Source organism: Oncorhynchus nerka, linkage group LG15 (genome assembly GCF_034236695.1).
Source record: "Oncorhynchus nerka isolate Pitt River linkage group LG15, Oner_Uvic_2.0, whole genome shotgun sequence".
NCBI lineage: Eukaryota > Metazoa > Chordata > Actinopteri > Salmoniformes > Salmonidae > Oncorhynchus > Oncorhynchus nerka.
In genome coordinates this window covers 15,076,719-15,084,366 of record NC_088410.1, presented here as the reverse complement: position 1 = coordinate 15,084,366, position 7,648 = coordinate 15,076,719, and positions in this window count along the sequence as shown.

Below are 7,648 nucleotides of genomic sequence, written 5' to 3'. Positions count from 1 at the left end.
TTCTCTATGTCGTCCAAATCATATGGGTAGAGGATCCTGCCGAGGCACTGATCTCTCCTCCTTTTATACCTCTTCTAGACACTCAGTTTGGGGAAAGATGTTCGGGAGTGCAATCTATCTCAACACAGAGTGCCATTGCATTACGTATGGTAGCACTTAGTCCAAAGTTAGGTCCTCTTGCACTGATGCCCTTAGGTATTCTTCCGTTGGGGCATCGTCTTGGTAGGTCGGTTCATAACACGCCTCCTCAGTCTTCCTATAGGTTGGTTCATAACACGCCTCCTCAGTCTTCCTATAGGTCAGTTCATAACACGCCTCCTCAGTCTTCCTATAGGTCGGTTCATAACACGCCTCCTCAGTCTTCCTATAGGTCGGTTCATAACACGCCTCCTCAGTCTTCCTATAGGTCAGTTCATAACACGCCTCCTCAGTCTTCCTATAGGTTGGTTCTTGTTTAATTCCCAGTACTTGTATTTCCCATGCATTTGGCTCCCTCTGCTGGTCACCTGCTGTTGTGGCGATTTCTTCTTTTATCACCCAGTCAACAGATGGCCTTAGAGTCCATGAATGTGGCCCTGGAACTGGACCGGCCACTGAGGGAGGGGTCCGATATTTTTTGCCTTTTGCCACAGTGTGAAGGAGAGTGTGTGTGTATGTGTGTGAGACAGAGAGAAACATAGAGAGAGAGTGTGTGTGTGTGTGTGTGTGTGTGTGTGTGTGTGTGTGTGTGTGTGTGTGTGTGTGTGTGTGTGTGTGTGTGTGTGTGTGTGTGTGTGTGTGTGTGTGTGTGTGTGTGTGTGTGTGTGAGACAGAGAGAAACAGAGAGAGAGAGTATGTGTGTGTGAGGGGGAGTGTGTGTGTATGTGTGTGAGACAGAGAGAAACAGAGAGAGAGAGTGTGTGGGTATATACTCCAGTGTTAGTAACCCCCCCCCCAGACTCTGATATATACTCCAGTGTTAGTAACCCCCAGACTCTGATATATACTCCAGTGTTAGTAACCCCCCCAGACTCTGATATATACTCCAGTGTTAGTAACCCCCAGACTCTGATATATACTCCAGTGTTAGTAACCCCCCCCCAGACTCTGATATATACTCCAGTGTTAGTAACCCCCCCAGACTCTGTTATATACTCCAGTGTTAGTAACCCCCAGGCTCTGTTATATACTCCAGTGTTAGTAACCCCCCCCAGACTCTGATATATACTCCAGTGTTAGTAACCCCCCCAGACTCTGTTATATACTCCAGTGTTAGTAAGCCCCCAGACTCTGTTATATACTCCAGTGTTAGTAACCCCCAGACTCTGTATATATACTCCAGTGTTAGTAACCCCCAGACTCTGTTATATACTCCAGTGTTAGTAACCCCCAGAGTCTGATATATACTCCAGTGTTAGTAACCCCCAGACTCTGATATATACTCCAGCGTTAGTAACCCCCAGAGTCTGATATATACTCCAGTGTTAGTAACCCCCCAGACTCTGTTATATACTCCAGTGTTAGTAACCCCCAGACTCTGTTATATACTCCAGTGTCATTAACCCCCCCCAGACTCTGTTATATACTCCAGTGTTAGTAACCCCCAGACTCTGTTATATACTCCAGTGTTAGTAACACCCCAGACTCTGTTATCTACTCCAGTGTTAGTAACCCCCTAGACTCTGATATATACTCCAGTGTTAGTAACCCCCAGACTCTGTTATATACTCCAGTGTTAGTAACCCCCAGACTCTGTTATATACTCCAGTGTTAGTAACCCCCCAGACTCTGTTATATACTCCAGTGTTAGTAACCCCCCAGACTCTGTTATATACTCCAGTGTTAGTAACCCCCCAGACTCTGTTATATACTCCAGTGTTAGTAACCCCCCAGACTCTGTTATATACTCCAGTGTTAGTAACCCCCCCAGACTCTGTTACTCTGTTATATATATACTCCAGTGTTAGTAACCCCCCCAGACTCTGTTATATACTCCAGTGTTAGTAACCCCCCCAGACTCTGTTATATACTCCAGTGTTAGTAACCCCCCCAGACTCTGTTATATACTCCAGTGTTAGTAACCCCCCAGACTCTGTTATATACTCCAGTGTTAGTAACCCCCCAGACTCTGTTATATACTCCAGTGTTAGTAACCCCCAGACTCTGTTATATACTCCAGTGTTAGTAACCCCCCCAGACTCTGTTATATACTCCAGTGTTAGTAACCCCCAGACTCTGATATATACTCCAGTGTTAGTAACCCCCAGACTCTGATATATACTCCAGTGTTAGTAACCCCCCAGACTCTGTTATATACTCCAGTGTTAGTAACCCCCAGACTCTGTTATATACTCCAGTGTTAGTAACCCCCAGACTCTGTTATATACTCCAGTGTTAGTAACCCCCCAGACTCTGTTATATACTCCAGTGTTAGTAACCCCCCAGACTCTGTTATATACTCCAGTGTTAGTAACCCCCAGACTCTGTTATATACTCCAGTGTTAGTAACCCCCCAGACTCTGTTATATACTCCAGTGTTAGTAACCCCCAGACTCTGTTATATACTCCAGTGTTAGTAACCCCCCCAGACTCTGTTATATACTCCAGTGTTAGTAACCCCCCAGACTCTGTTATATACTCCAGTGTTAGTAACCCCCCAGACTCTGTTATATACTCCAGTGTTAGTAACCCCCAGACTCTGTTATATACTCCAGTGTTAGTAACCCCCCCCCAGACTCTGTTATATACTCCAGTGTTAGTAACCCCCAGACTCTGTTATATACTCCAGTGTTAGTAACCCCCCAGACTCTGTTATATACTCCAGTGTTAGTAACCCCCCAGACTCTGTTATATACTCCAGTGTTAGTAACCCCCAGACTCTGTTATATACTCCAGTGTTAGTAACCCCCCCAGACTCTGTTATATACTCCAGTGTTAGTAACCCCCAGACTCTGTTATATACTCCAGTGTTAGTAACCCCCCCAGACTCTGTTATATACTCCAGTGTTAGTAACCCCCAGACTCTGTTATATACTCCAGTGTTAGTAACCCCCCCCAGACTCTGTTATATACTCCAGTGTTAGTAACCCCCCAGACTCTGTTATATACTCCAGTGTTAGTAACCAGACTGTTATACTCCAGTGTTAGTAACCCCCAGACTCTGTTATATACTCCAGTGTTAGTAACCCCCAGACTCTGTTATATACTCCAGTGTTAGTAACCCCCAGACTCTGTTATATACTCCAGTGTTAGTAACCCCCCCCAGACTCTGTTATATACTCCAGTGTTAGTAACCCCCAGACTCTGTTATATACTCCAGTGTTAGTAACCCCCAGACTCTGTTATATACTCCAGTGTTAGTAACCCCCAGACTCTGTTATATACTCCAGTGTTAGTAACCCCCCTCCAGACCCCCAGACTCTGTTATATACTCCAGTGTTAGTAACCCCCCCCCCCAGACTCTGTTATATACTCCAGTGTTAGTAACCCCCAGACTCTGTTATATACCCAGTGTTAGTAACCCCCCAGACTCTGTTATATACTCCAGTGTTAGTAACCCCCCCAGACTCTGTTATATACTCCAGTGTTAGTAACCCCCAGACTCTGTTATATACTCCAGTGTTAGTAACCCCCCAGACTCTGTTATATACTCCAGTGTTAGTAACCCCCAGACTCTGTTATATACTCCAGTGTTAGTAACCCCCCAGACTCTGTTATATACTCCAGTGTTAGTAACCCCCCCCAGACTCTGTTATATACTCCAGTGTTAGTAACCCCCCAGACTCTGTTATATACTCCAGTGTTAGTAACCCCCAGACTCTGTTATATACTCCAGTGTTAGTAACCCCCAGACTCTGTTATATACTCCAGTGTTAGTAACCCCCAGACTCTGTTATATACTCCAGTGTTAGTAACCCCCCAGACTCTGTTATATACTCCAGTGTTAGTAACCCCCCAGACTCTGTTATATACCCAGTGTTAGTAACCCCCAGACTCTGTTATATACTCCAGTGTTAGTAACCCCCAGACTCTGTTATATACTCCAGTGTTAGTAACCCCCCCCCCAGACTCTGTTATATACTCCAGTGTTAGTAACCCCCCAGACTCTGTTATATACTCCAGTGTTAGTAACCCCCCAGACTCTGTTATATACTCCAGTGTTAGTAACCCCCAGACTCTGTTATATACTCCAGTGTTAGTAACCCCCAGACTCTGTTATATACTCCAGTGTTAGTAACCCCCAGACTCTGTTATATACTCCAGTGTTAGTAACCCCCAGACTCTGTTATATACTCCAGTGTTAGTAACCCCCCCCAGACTCTGTTATATACTCCAGTGTTAGTAACCCCCAGACTCTGTTATATACTCCAGTGTTAGTAACCCCCCAGACTCTGTTATATACTCCAGTGTTAGTAACCCCCAGACTCTGTTATATACTCCAGTGTTAGTAACCCCCAGACTCTGTTATATACTCCAGTGTTAGTAACCCCCCCAGACTCTGTTATATACTCCAGTGTTAGTAACCCCCCCAGACTCTGTTATATACTCCAGTGTTAGTAACCCCCAGACTCTGTTATATACTCCAGTGTTAGTAACCCCCCCAGACTCTGTTATATACTCCAGTGTTAGTAACCCCCCCCAGACTCTGTTATATACTCCAGTGTTAGTAACCCCCCCCAGACTCTGTTATATACTCCAGTGTTAGTAACCCCCCAGACTCTGTTATATACTCCAGTGTTAGTAACCCCCCAGACTCTGTTATATACTCCAGTGTTAGTAACCCCCAGACTCTGTTATATACTCCAGTGTTAGTAACCCCCCCAGACTCTGTTATATACTCCAGTGTTAGTAACCCCCCAGACTCTGTTATATACTCCAGTGTTAGTAACCCCCAGACTCTGTTATATACTCCAGTGTTAGTAACCCCCCAGACTCTGTTATATACTCCAGTGTTAGTAACCCCCAGACTCTGTTATATACTCCAGTGTTAGTAACCCCCCCAGACTCTGTTATATACTCCAGTGTTAGTAACCCCCAGACTCTGTTATATACTCCAGTGTTAGTAACCCCCAGACTCTGTTATATACTCCAGTGTTAGTAACCCCCAGACTCTGTTATATACTCCCCCCAGTGTTATATACTCCAGTAAACCCCCCAGACTCTGTTATATACTCCAGTGTTAGTAACCCCCCAGACTCTGTTATATACTCCAGTGTTAGTAACCCCCAGACTCTGTTATATACTCCAGTGTTAGTAACCCCCAGACTCTGTTATATACTCCAGTGTTAGTAACCCCCCAGACTCTGTTATATACTCCAGTGTTAGTAACCCCCAGACTCTGTTATATACTCCAGTGTTAGTAACCCCCAGACTCTGTTATATACTCCAGTGTTAGTAACCCCCAGACTCTGTTATATACTCCAGTGTTAGTAACCCCCCAGACTCTGTTATATACTCCAGTGTTAGTAACCCCCCAGACTCTGTTATATACTCCAGTGTTAGTAACCCCCCAGACTCTGTTATATACTCCAGTGTTAGTAACCCCCAGACTCTGTTATATACTCCAGTGTTAGTAACCCCCAGACTCTGTTATATACTCCAGTGTTAGTAACCCCCAGACTCTGTTATATACTCCAGTGTTAGTAACCCCCAGACTCTGTTATATACTCCAGTGTTAGTAACCCCCAGACTCTGTTATATACTCCAGTGTTAGTAACCCCCAGACTCTGTTATATACTCCAGTGTTAGTAACCCCCCAGACTCTGTTATATACTCCAGTGTTAGTAACCCCCAGACTCTGTTATATACTCCAGTGTTAGTAACCCCCAGACTCTGTTATATACTCCAGTGTTAGTAACCCCCCAGACTCTGTTATATACTCCAGTGTTAGTAACCCCCCAGACTCTGTTATATACTCCAGTGTTAGTAACCCCCAGACTCTGTTATATACTCCAGTGTTAGTAACCCCCAGACTCTGTTATATACTCCAGTGTTAGTAACCCCCCAGACTCTGTTATACTCTGTTATATACTCCAGTGTTAGTAACCCCCCAGACTCTGTTATATACTCCAGTTATATAGACTCCAGTGTTAGTAACCCCCCAGACTCTGTTATATACTCCAGTGTTAGTAACCCCCAGACTCTGTTATATACTCCAGTGTTAGTAACCCCCCAGACTCTGTTATATACTCCAGTGTTAGTAACCCCCCAGACTCTGTTATATACTCCAGTGTTAGTAACCCCCAGACTCTGTTATATACTCCAGTGTTAGTAACCCCCCAGACTCTGTTATATACTCCAGTGTTAGTAACCCCCAGACTCTGTTATATACTCCAGTGTTAGTAACCCCCCAGACTCTGTTATATACCCCCCCAGACTCTGTTATATACTCCAGTGTTAGTAACCCCCCAGACTCTGTTATATACTCCAGTGTTAGTAACCCCCCAGACTCTGTTATATACTCCAGTGTTAGTAACCCCCAGACTCTGTTATATACTCCAGTGTTAGTAACCCCCCCAGACTCTGTTATATACTCCAGTGTTAGTAACCCCCAGACTCTGTTATATACTCCAGTGTTAGTAACCCCCAGACTCTGTTATATACTCCAGTGTTAGTAACCCCCCAGACTCTGTTATATACTCCAGTGTTAGTAACCCCCAGACTCTGTTATATACTCCAGTGTTAGTAACCCCCAGACTCTGTTATATACTCCAGTGTTAGTAACCCCCAGACTCTGTTATATACTCCAGTGTTAGTAACCCCCCAGACTCTGTTATATACTCCAGTGTTAGTAACCCCCCAGACTCTGTTATATACTCCAGTGTTAAACCCCCAGACTCTGTTATATACTCCAGTGTTAGTAACCCCCAGACTCTGTTATATACTCCAGTGTTAGTAACCCCCAGACTCTGTTATATACTCCAGTGTTAGTAACCCCCCAGACTCTGTTATATACTCCAGTGTTAGTAACCCCCAGACTCTGTTATATACTCCAGTGTTAGTAACCCCCAGACTCTGTTATATACTCCAGTGTTAGTAACCCCCAGACTCTGTTATATACTCCAGTGTTAGTAACCCCCCAGACTCTGTTATATACTCCAGTGTTAGTAACCCCCCAGACTCTGTTATATACTCCAGTGTTAGTAACCCCCAGACTCTGTTATATACTCCAGTGTTAGTAACCCCCCAGACTCTGTTATATACTCCAGTGTTAGTAACCCCCCAGACTCTGTTATATACTCCAGTGTTAGTAACCCCCCCAGACTCTGTTATATACTCCAGTGTTAGTAACCCCCCAGACTCTGTTATATACTCCAGTGTTAGTAACCCCCAGACTCTGTTATATACTCCAGTGTTAGTAACCCCCAGACTCTGTTATATACTCCAGTGTTAGTAACCCCCCCAGACTCTGTTATATACTCCAGTGTTAGTAACCCCCCAGACTCTGTTATATACTCCAGTGTTAGTAACCCCCAGACTCTGTTATATACTCCAGTGTTAGTAACCCCCCAGACTCTGTTATATACTCCAGTGTTAGTAACCCCCCAGACTCTGTTATATACTCCAGTGTTAGTAACCCCCCCAGACTCTGTTATATACTCCAGTGTTAGTAACCCCCCCAGACTCTGTTATATACTCCAGTGTTAGTAACCCCCAGACTCTGTTATAT